The 11,797-nt window shown below is 52.1% G+C and overlaps 1 long non-coding RNA gene across 1 annotated transcript; it reads right to left on the bottom strand.

The window, feature by feature from the left end:
• Positions 1 to 10,316: 10,316 nt before the first annotated feature.
• LOC150014004 (uncharacterized) lies at positions 10,317 to 11,797 on the bottom strand. The gene is made up of 3 exons (XR_016510839.1): positions 11,678 to 11,797; positions 11,066 to 11,189; positions 10,317 to 10,692 (listed from the first exon to the last, which is right to left on the bottom strand). It is a non-coding gene; the product is annotated as an uncharacterized LOC150014004 (long non-coding RNA).

Here is an 11,797-nt window from a genome sequence, read left to right as displayed (position 1 = left end):
AAAATTATTACCTAGAAAATGTTTCCCTTTTCTGGAATAAATATGCCCCAGATTTCCTACCTCCAAACTGCGCGTACGCTTGTTTGATATCACAGAGCGCTGTCACCAACTGCTCACGAGGAATTGGCTCCCGATACTGTAATAAATAAATACCTAGGATGAAAACACTGGCATAGTCATCATTTTTTCCTAAGACACAAAAATCTAAGCAAAACATATTCTGGACATAAACCTGCGCCATGGGGGGACATTGACAGTCACCTGTCATTTGAAAGGGGAGCAGGGGAATGTCAACATCCTAACAATCTTATGACCATAGCATTTTATAAGTTCGGGTTAGAAAAAAGAAGCAATTTTCAATTAATAAATCTGCGATGACTCTCATCTTGGCAAAAACGAGTTCTCCTTAGAGATATGAAGCAAACTGACTTATAGATCGTCAGTCACACTCTCTCTGACCATACCTTTGGGCCATGAGCCTCAGTTCGTTGGTCAGAACGTTAGCGTCAGAAGTTACGCCGGCCACGGTGCAAGCCATGCCCCTGGAGGAAGAAAAAAAAAAAATGTATTCATGTGTCTGTAAGCAGAGCAGGTGTCTGAGAGGGCCTTTAAGAAGTATTTGCAAAGCCCCAAGTTCCATGATAAGTTTACCATGCTCGCGTCAATGCTCTGGTTTTCTTCTGAACAGACAGAAACTACAGAAGGTTTATCTTTGCAGGACAAACATGATGTCGTTTATAACATGAAAGATACACAGCGCCCCCTCCAGTTCTTCGATAGGCGTATTCAGCGCCACGACGCCGAACAGGGCGAGAGAAGGAGCACTAGGAAACTAAAGCAAGTCCCGAGAGGGTCCAGAAGCAAGACAGAGGTTTTGCCAGAGAGGAAGAAAAACTACCCCCACTCCTGGGTCATCGGTATTCTCACCTCCAAAAGCCTGGCTGGCCGGGGCGGAGGGAGGGGGCTCAGGGGCTAGGCTCCCAGGAAAGGCGCCTTTCCTTTCTTTGCTGCAGCTCCACGAGGGCTGCGCTGGCTCCCCTAGAGCTGGCACCCTCTGTCACCTGCTGTCACTACACCTCCGCAAGCCTGCCGGCTGCCGAGCGGCCCGTGGCCCGGCGGTGACTCTGGAGGGATGACGCTTCCTTGGACACGCATCCAAAGGCCCTAGAACCGGCACCCGCCTCGTCCCCCCACTCAGGGGGGAAGTCTCTGACGGGCAAACCCAGTGCCCCGCCGGCTAGGAGTCCCGCACGCCCAACGACGCGAAACTGACGGGGCTCATCTAAACTGTTCCCAGACCTCCAGGGGTAAGATTCAGGACACTTCCACACAATTCCCGAGTAGCCGTTCTGAACACTCGGGGAGCCTGCCACGTGTCAGACCCTGCGCTAGTGTATTTCACTCGTTTTACTCTAGTTCATTAAACGGCCACCACCACTCGAGGCGGCACCGAAGCCCAGAGAAGGAAAGCAACGGGTGCAAGGTCACACAGACTTAACCCAGATCTGCACACCTACCACGCCTGTACTCCGAATGGTATAGAATAGTTTCTCCACCTAGGGCTTGGCCCTGCACGTCAAAAGAATAACGCATCGTCCTAAGCCTCAAGGAAGTTTCAAATAAGAATCAAAAGTGTCCACCAGTAAAGGCACAATAACAAGCGTTCGCTTCAAGTTTACTACGGCACACGGGCCAGCCCTCCCGAAATACGTGAGATCCTACGTATGTGAGCACGTGAGATATTGAAACACTCTCCCCCCTGTGAGCTCACTTACTCATCATCGAGCTTATAAATTTTTTCAGGGACAACAACTTCATCAAGCAGCTTGTGGATGTTGCGTCGCTCTGCTGCAAGCCAAACACCGTCGTTCGCTAAAGTTCCCGGACAGGTGCCCGCACGTCCGATGGCCTCCATGGCGTATTCAAGCTGGTACAAGCGACCTGCAAAACACAAGCGGTGAGAAACCGAGACTCCCTTCTGGGTGCTTGCACCACTGGGCCAAGAGAGTCAGCGGGAACCCTGACAGGCTCTACCCTCGAGTCCCTCTCTCGTTCTCTCGTGCTGCATGTGATCGACCTGGTGACCATAATGACATCAAAACACAAGAGAGCATGAACTATACAAAAAGTGTCTTGACGTCCGCCCCCCCACCCCCACCCCCCCAAAAGTCAAGCACTTAAAAATACTTTTGAGACAAATCCTACAATTCCTATTTTGCCTCCTGGAGAAAATATAGTGGTCCTGGAGTCATAGCTTCGAGACCGCAAAGGAAAATATATACCCATGACTCCTGTCCACTGAAAGTAACTCCTGCATAAAACACATCCTGGCACCCAGAGTCCAGTGTGTAGCAGGGAACCGATCATTTCTTCCCACTCCCATTTTCTCACGCAGGTCTGTAAGCTGAGTACCAGACCCTTTGTCAGGCGATAGCTTACGGACGTGTGCGGAACTTACCGTGTGTTCTGAACTTTACGGCTCCTGTCAAAAGAAAGTAAGATCCTTACTAAAACGAAAGTTACAACTGAAAAAGCATTTCCACGGCTTAAAACCGTTCCGTCCACCCCCTTCTTTGGCCGAGGTGAGGGACGCAAACACGATTTGACACAGGTGGAGACCGAGGCACTGGGGCTGGAGGGGAAAATCGAAAAAGCCCTTTTTTGGAAAAAAACCAACGCAGAAAAGGAGCCCAAATGAGACACAGTAGAGGCAGAAAGAGGGATGAGACCCTGCAGGTCCAAGAGGAAGAACTGGGGAAGGAGAAAGAACGGGGCGTCCAGGCGGAGCAGGAAGCTTCAGCAGAAAACACTGAGTCAGACGCCTCACGGGCAAGAGACAAACGGCCGAAGCTCAAAAAAAAAAAAAAAAAAAAAAGAATCGCAGCCGCTAGAAAGCTAAGCCAGTATCCTGACCACGGAGTCCAGGAGGACGGACACGTGAAGAGGGGCAGCGGCTTCTCCCGGGAGGGCTGGGGTCCTGCACGCGGAAGGAGGCGGGGGGTTGGGGGTGGGGGCGTGGGGCGACCTCGGCCCCCAGAGCACATTTCCCAAATAGCGGAACACCAGACTAAGGCTGCAGGACCGGCGCGCCCAGACGAGATTTCTTAAAGGTGGGCCAGGGCCTCGGGGCCTGCCTGGCACTTTGGGAGGCGGTGACCTGCGACCAGGCCCCGGAGAGTCCTCATCCCCATGCTCCACGCCGGCGCAGCCGGCACCCCCGCGGCGCCCGAAGGCAGGTACTAACCGGAGCAGAAAAACTGGAATCGAGGGCTACACGAAGGGCCTCACGCCACAGGAAGAACCCACTATCGCCCCGCCGAGTGTCCGCTGCCCATGTGGCCCACGCGCGTGCGCAGAACGATCTCGCGGGGTGGGAGGGAATGGGGCGGGGAGAACGGGCCGAAGATACGGAAGTCCTCTGGGGGGGCGGGGCCGAGGACAAGGAAGCCCTTCGGGGGCGGAGACAAGGTGGTGGAAGACTCCCGGAAGCGGGGCGAGGCCTAACACCGGGAAGTCCTTTGGGGTGGGACCAAGGTGGGGAAGCGTGGCGGAAGTGCGGCGGAAGGTCAGACCTCCCCGGAGGCGGCTTCTAAGCCCTCCGGGGGCGGGGACCAGGTACCGGCGGCCTATCGGAAGCGGAGCGGGGGCGGTGCAAGACCTCCCTACACATCTTTCCAAACAGTACATTTCACTTACAGCGAGTTTACGCGGCGACACATTCAGCAGGCTATTTATATCGCCCTGCTTTTCTCCCCGCCAGGCCGGTCATGTATCATGCTAAGTCCATCAACATTTCTTCTGAGAAGGAGCCAAGTCCATTTTTATTTCCTCTGGGAGATGCTGGGACTAGGTTTATTTGCATGCAGTTCATTTGCATACGTCAAAAGTCCGGGTGGGCGTTCCAGTCGCCGCCAGGTTCTGATGCCAAAATCTTTGTCAAAGCCAAAATCTCCGAGTAGCCAGCCTGCCACTGCCTCTCTGACCTCATCTCCTGCACTCCTCCCCAGGGGTCCCTCGCCTCTAGCCACACGGGCCTCCTCGCTGCTCCGCAAACACACCGGCACACGCCAGCCTCGGGGCCTTTGCACTCGCGACAGTTCCCCCGGCCTGACACACCCTCCCCGGGGTAGTCCCACGGCCGGCCGCTTCTCAGGGACACCTTTCCAGACCATCCTATTCAGACCCCGACACGCCCTGTCCTCCTTCCCAGTGTATTCTTCTCCAAGCTCAGCAACACCCAAGGAGCCGAGGCACAGGCTTGAATCTCTGTGAAGCTGCTACGTAGAAAAAAATACCGAGGCCACAGCTAGAACGGCAGCTTCGTAAAGCTTGTACGTACACTCTGCATCCCTAGAGTGCCGCCGCCGGGCGTCCCTATAGTCGCGGAGAGGACAGAAGAATAAATAGCTTAGCGGACGGCCCCCGAGCGATTTGACCTACAGAGGAGGATGGCATTGAATACAGAATGACATGCACACCTACCACACCCACTAACTGAGATATTGCGAGGCCAAACTGGATTTTTATCTTGTCATTCGTGGGTGTTCCACAGGACGAACCCATCTTTCGTCGCCTCGAAATAAATCCTTAAACAAGCTATCTTCATGTTTTGCAATAAAGAACGGTTCAGCTAATCCTGTCTAACAAATTTTTAAAAGTTAGCGTACTGGCTTCTCTCCTACAAATAACTTTTAAAAGTCCGTCATCATTAGTGAACCAAACTATTAGTTAGGCTATTATTAATAGTACTTTTAAGGTGAAATATTAATACAATTCTTTGTGATCAATAAGGAACACTCCGGTTCAGATATGTTTTTAAGTTAAATCAGAGGACTCTCATGGAAATAGGCAGAGTTCCCTAAGAAGCACTCGGTACTTAGTACAGACTTATTTAACTTCCGAGTAACAGAAGCCTTTAAATGACCAGTTAGGGGGTTGCTTGACACAAAATTTCAAACCTAGAAAACATGTATGGGAGTAAAATAAACGTATCAACGGTAGATGTAAAATAAACGTGCTTTAATTTACATGTTTTTAGAAAAGATTTTATTGATGTATTTTTAGACGGGAAGTGGGGAGAAATAGAGGGGGAGAAACATCAGTGTGTGGTCACTTCTCATGCACCCACACTGACTGGGGACCTGGCCTGCAACCCAGGTCTGTGCCCTGACTGGGAATCGAACCAGCAACCCTTTAGTTCACTCAACCCACGGAGCCACACCAGCCAGACATACATGATTTTAATATACAAAGATATATGAGGTACATAGTAGGTGCTCACTTTGTTGAATGCATACACGAATGAATACACGAGTCCATACCATCTGACAATTCCCTTTTCTTTCCAATATTCGGAGTTTCATCGCCGGTCGCGAAACAACTTTCACCTAGTTGCAGAAATTTGCTATTAAGGATGATGAGGCATTAGCCTGCGCTTCTTAAAATTGGAGACCTAGTCTTACTCAGATTTGAGTATGAAGAGAGGGGATAACAGCACGCTGGTTAAGAACACAGGATTTTCAGGTGGACGGCTTGGGTTCCTTCCAGCCTCTAACACCTGCTGTCTGACCTGAAAGCAAGTTACCTCCTTCTCTGCATATCAGTTTTGCCTTCTGTAAAACTGACCACGGTGAGGATGAAATAAAACTGTGCATGGAAGTGCCAGCACGGGGTCATTCTGATTATTCCACAAATGACTACTAGAGTAATGGTAACCGATAGACCTCCAAAGACAAAAATACACAGAAATATTGCAACAAAAGCAGTCACTGCCTGCAGAGCTACTGATTCTGCCTGAAACCTCCCGGAGGGCCACTAAAGGTCATTTCCCTACAGATCATCCGAGGAACGGAACCTTGCAAAATACGAGGGAAGAGCTTGTCTGTGGAACTGGGCACTGTCTGCACAGTACAATGACAGTTCAATAAGAAGCTTTCCCAGAGTCTACACCCTTTAAAGCTAATAATGATAATTAGAAGAGCAACCTACTAATAGCACACAGATGACATATTTCAAAAAAAAAATAGTGAAGGGGTTCAAGCAGTGACGCACACTAAAAACAGTATAAGAACAAAAATAAGAAGGTATTGGGCCGATAGTTAAAAATACAAACAACACGGGAGAAAAACTGGGACAACCGTAAAAGAACAACAATTTAAAACAAGACCAAAAAATTGCCAATAACAGGAGACAAAGTAAACTGGATACATAAAAGGTATAAATAAGAAACATGACATTAACACTCTGAGAGACTTAAGTTTTGGCTGTACAAATTCAATTTTAACTTTGAATATCATTTCTCTAGTACTGTCTCAAATTTGGGGAGTTAGAAGAATGATTTACCTAAAAAATTTGGTGATTAAGGAAGGACGAAAGACTGCAAAGCTGAAAACCTTATTTTGAATACTTGGCACCACCACTTGTTTAGCTGTGAACCTGCACATGCCACAATATCCTAACCTACATCAATATGGATATCTATTGGCACAATGTCAATAATTGTTAAAAGTGTATGGCAAGAACTCTTCAAGTCATTATATTTGAATATTTTATGTATGTTTGAATTTTTTAATTCTAGAAAATTAATAAGAAAGGATAACTTCTGCTTTGCTGCCTCACTGTTGTGCAGAAAAAATTAAATAAGCTATATTATCTTACTAAGTCAGGTAGTATCTAGGTAGTTTGCCACTCTTTTTTTTTTTTACCCCCGCTACGACTACTCACACTTAGTGTGCTGGGGCAGACGTGCGCTCTGCACAGTCTCCCGCTGGCCTTACTCCTCGCTTTCGGGGTTCCTACAGCCACCCCGAAAGAGCACTGGGCCTGATGATGGGGTACATACGAAGCGTTTCTGGAAATCTGTTAGCTCTTCTGAAGCTCCATCCAGGAAGGCTGAGTCTATTAAAGATAGAAGCCTGTTAACCCTAGGCTCATTAACGCTAAACCTATCAACCCTGAGCCTAGCCATCTAGCCCTATCCGTACAATGGACTCGGTGAGCTTCCCTTAGCTGTAATTCCCAGAGTTCCCCACAGGAGGGCAGCACTGAGACAGGCGGGGAGCCACAGCCGGCAAGCACACTGACAGGTTGATGGAAGAGTTCCTCTGGAGCGCACAGGAGCAGGTGAAGCGCGTTGAGTTCAGTGGACTTAAGTGGCTTCTTGGCAATCCCAGAGCCTGGCGTCCGAATCGAGAGGTGATGATTTGCACTTTCTAAAAAAGTCTGAGCACCATCAGATTAAGTAAATGTTGAGTTTACTATTGTAATTTGATACCGTAAACCTCTCCATAGAATTGCGGAGGACGTGTAAGACCTTCGGGAGCAGGACAGAGGACTCCGAAGTCTCGGGGGCGGGGGCCGGGAAGGGGACACGGCGGTTCTTAGGGGTCGGGGACAGGGTGGCGGAAGACTCCCGGAAGCGAGGCGAGGCCGAACACCCGGAAGACCTTCGGGGTGGGACCAAGATGGCGGAGCAGGCTACGTGGACCTTCGGGGGTTGGGCCTCGGCTGCGTCAGACCTTCTAGGGCGGGAACAAGATGGCGGGTCCGCCGCAAGCGGAAGTCGCCCGGAAGTCCTCTGGGGTGGCACCGGGAGGGCGGAAGTGTCCCGGAAGTGCGGCGGAAGGTCAGAGTTCTCGGAAGCGGCTCCTGAGTCCTCCAGGGGCGGGGGCGAGGTGCCGGAACGCTATCGGAGGATGTGTAAGACCTTCGGGAGCAGGATAGAGGACCCCGAAGTCCCTGGGCGGGGGTGGGGCAGGGAAGGGGACGCGGCAGTTCTCCAGAGGCGGGGACAGGGTGGCGGAAGACTACCGGAAGCGGGGCGAGGCCGAACACCCGGAAGACCTTCGGGGTGGGACCAAGATGGCGGGGCAGGCTACGTAGACCTTCGGGGGTTGGGCCTCGGCTGCGTGAGACCTTCTAGGGCGGGAACAAGATGGCGGGTCCGCCACAAGCGGAAGTCGCCCGGAAGTCCTTTGGGGTCAGACCGGGAGGGCGGAAGTGTCTCTGAAGTGCGGCCGAAGGTCAGACTTCCGGGAAGCGGCTTCTAAGCCCTCCAGGGGCGGGGGCCAGGTGCCGGAACCCTATCGGAGGATGTGTAAGGCCTTCGGGCGCAGGATAGAGGACCCCGAAGTCCCAGTGCGGGGCAGGGAAGGGGACGCGGTAGTTCTAGTTCTTCGGGGGCGGGGACAGGTTGGCGGAAGACTCCCGGAAGCGGGGCGAGGCCAAACACCCGGAAGACCTTCGTGGTGAGACCAAGATGGCAGCGCAGGCTGCGTAGACCTTCGGGGGTTGGGCCTCGGCTGCGTGAGGCCTCCTAGGGCGGAAACAAGATGGCGGGTCCGCCGCAAGCGGAAGTCGCCCGGAAGTCCTCTGGGGTCGGACCGGGAGGGCGGAAGTGTCCCGGAAGTGTGGCAGAAGGTCAGACTTCCCGGAAGCGTCTCCTAAGTCCTTCAGGGGCGGGGCCGAGGTGCCGGCAGCCTGTCGGAAGCGGGACGGAGGGTGTGTAAGACCTTCGGGAGCAGGATAGAGGGCCCCGAAGTCCCACGGGGACAGGGAAGAGGACGGGGTAGTTCTTCGGGGGCGGGAGACACAGAGTGCAGAGAGGAGAGCATTCCAGAGAGGGTGAGGGACAGACAGAGGGCGGTCCAGGGGGTGGGGGTGGGGGTGGGGGGGTCCAGGACAGAGCATCAGCAACAAGGCAGTGGCGAGTTGCAGGTCAGAATGAAGAAAGTGGACTTTATTCTCAGGACGAGGGAAAGCAGGAGCTGATTCGGGTTTATATAGAACATACTATTTGTGTGTGTGTGTAGCGGGCTGGGGGGGGGGCGGTGTTCTCTTAAAGCCAAAGAATACGACAGTGCAAATACAAAATTGGGCATCAAATTGAAAATCAGAATGAGAAACCTCACCAAATTACCGCAGTTCGATGAGCCGACATACCCGTAAGGCACCCCCCCACCCCCGGCGTTTCCGGCATCACGGGACCTGAATCACCAGATGGTAACTGCACACACCTTAAGGATGAAGTTTGCCACAGTAGAGCTTCTGACTTGGCACATGTCAAGCCCTGTTCCTCTCCCACTGTCCCGGGAACTTCCAACGATGGTGACAACTTCTGTTCCTATGCCTTCCTGTCACTATACTGGGTATGCAGGCTCAGCGGGTGGGTGAGGAACACGTCCCAAGAGCCATTTGGACCCTGAGGTGAGTAACAATAACCTCACTACGCATGGAAGTATCTGCGAACAAGTATGTTCCGCTGCAGAAACAGACGGTAGCGCTTATTAACTGCAGGTAGAAGACCTTACTTTTGCAGACTTTACAAAAAGCACGAGCATGGAACACATCGTGAGGGTCCCTTCCCAGGCCTCCGAAGCGAGGGGTCCTGAAGCTTAAGCTTCACTCACTTCGCAGCAGATCTGTGAAATTCTCGCATGGGGAACCGACGGAAGGGTTCAATGTGCTCTGAGGAGAGCTGGAGGGGACAAGTGTGGGAGGCCGGCACTGCGGCGGTGGCCCTGGAGCCTTCCTGGGCTGAGACCAGGGCCCCCCACCCCACCGCCTCAGCCAAGACCGACTGCTCTCGTCTGCGGCCCCTTTTCCTCTGTGGCCATAATCTCTCCTGCACAGGACCTGCCACATGCCCGCCGTGGGCCTGCCGCAGCGTCCGCAGCTGTCATCCCCCCGCCCGTCTGGTCTGGGTCGGCTCAGCCCACGGTCGTTCTTAAACCAACCGCTGGAGACGGAGAGAGGGCACACCCGGCTACCCCGAGGGATGTGCCACCTGGGGCAGAGGAACAGACAAACGCATTGTAAGAACCGTAGGTAAGGGGAAAGGTAAACTCGAGTTCTCTCTCGGGAGTAGAGGGGGAGAGGGAAATGGGATCTGAGGGATCCAGAGGTGCTCAGAAGCACTGATGACCGATTACCGTAGCGGGTGCAGGGCTTGCACTGTAAACGGGCCTTTCACGTGTTTTCGGAGCGGTTTGTGTGAACGCCTGTGTGTATACATGTGCACGCACACACTTCTGGTCCTAGGAAGAGCCATCGATGTCGATGGCTGGCAACAGGTACAAGAACGTGATTCCCACAGAGGCCGAGGGCCACGGGTTCTCCAAGACGGTAGGGACACAGCAAGGGAGGCCTTCAGGGCACAGGTCCCATCTTTCCCTGCTGATGACACTCACACCCACCAACTTTAGCCTCTTGTGTCCCGGCACCTCCAGGGCTGCCCCAGGACACTGAAGCATGAAGGATCACAGACCCACTGATCCCGGTGAACAACAGTGACTGCTACAGACAATTCTCCTTCACCGTTTCCATTCTTACCGAGTTTTATTCCCAGAAAAGGGGGGGAGGGGGGTAGAAAGGTCCATGAAGAGCAGTCACCGCCCAACTTACAGAAAGACGAGGGCCCGATCAGATGCTACCATCCCTCTTTCCCACCGTCCGGGTTCAAAAGCCATCACGTGCTCACTGTGGAAGAGGGCGGCTGAAATGGGGCTCAAAAGATTTATAAGACCCCCAATTCTGTCTCCCACGTATCCTTTTCTTTTTGTTCTTTTTCTTTCTTCTCACGCTCAGCCTTAGCTTCTTCTTCCTCGTGTCTTCTGATCAGCTGTTCCACTTCCTTCTGTCCGAGGACTCCGATGACCGTCTTTCCATTCTCTCTGGTCGGCGTGGCAATTTCCACTGGGGGCAAACACACACACACACACACACACACACACACACACACACGGCTGCGTTACGGGGCGCACTCAGCCCGCACAGGCGACCCGGTTCAACCCCCCCCCCCCTTTGTCGGCCTTCGCTCACCACCCCTTCGTGTTTTGTGCTTCATATGATTCACGGATACTTTTATTCACGTTTCTGCGTCAACGATCTTTCTTCTCCTGACCCATTCCAACCTTCTAAGCTGCTGTTTTGTCCCTTCCTTTGAAAAAGTCCCACGAGCCAACCCGCTGTAAGCTGTGCTGAGCAGAAGGAACCGCAATTTCCTCGTAGGAACCTCTCCGACGCGGTCCAGGAAACTGACCGAATCGGAGGAGGGGACATAACCTACCCTTTTCAGCAGAGAGCTTGCTCACGTCCATGGTCTTGTCGAGGACTTTGATAGCTAAAGCAAGTGCTGACTTCAGGGTCATTTCCCCTTCTTTGTAGTCTTGTTTTAACATAGACACAGCTGCCTACGAAGCAGAAATAATCATCAAAAAGAACGTCCTTTAAATGTCTGCATTTTTCAGGAACGTGGACTGGGCAGAAGACTGATGCCTGAATTATTATTAGCATGTAACCACTGTAAGCAATTATGATGGGCGGGGACACATGGGATGGGGCGGAGGGGGAGTGTCGATGCTCTGTGAATGGAATCTTTAACCCGGGGCCTCAGACCTCCAAGACTTTGTGATAGAATTCAAGGGGATTATCCACCAGGATATGAAAAAAACTGTATCTTATTTCAACAACTTGCCTTTGAAAATCACTATTTCCTTTTGTTACAAACGTAGGCAATAAACCCCAGTGGTATTAGCAGAACCTGCGACTGCATCACCAATAGCAATCACAGATGCTAAAGTTGTTGCAGCTACCTTAAAATACCATTTACATTCATCGCCGTTTCAAAATCATGTTAGGTACCTATTGCTAGGTTTTACAGCAACACAGAAATACTCACGGCGCTGTTATTTCCAATGCATGTGGCCTTCCATACCCCGTAATTTCCGCTTGGGTCGCTCTGATAGAGCTGAAAGCCGTAACGCTTATCCCAGCCAATGGACAGCAGCGAGACGCCAAA

Source organism: Furipterus horrens, unplaced genomic scaffold (assembly GCF_987537825.1).
Source record: "Furipterus horrens unplaced genomic scaffold, mFurHor1.1.pri manual_scaffold_4, whole genome shotgun sequence".
NCBI classification, from domain to species: Eukaryota; Metazoa; Chordata; class Mammalia; order Chiroptera; family Furipteridae; genus Furipterus; species Furipterus horrens.
This window is presented reverse-complemented; position numbering and strand designations above follow the sequence as displayed.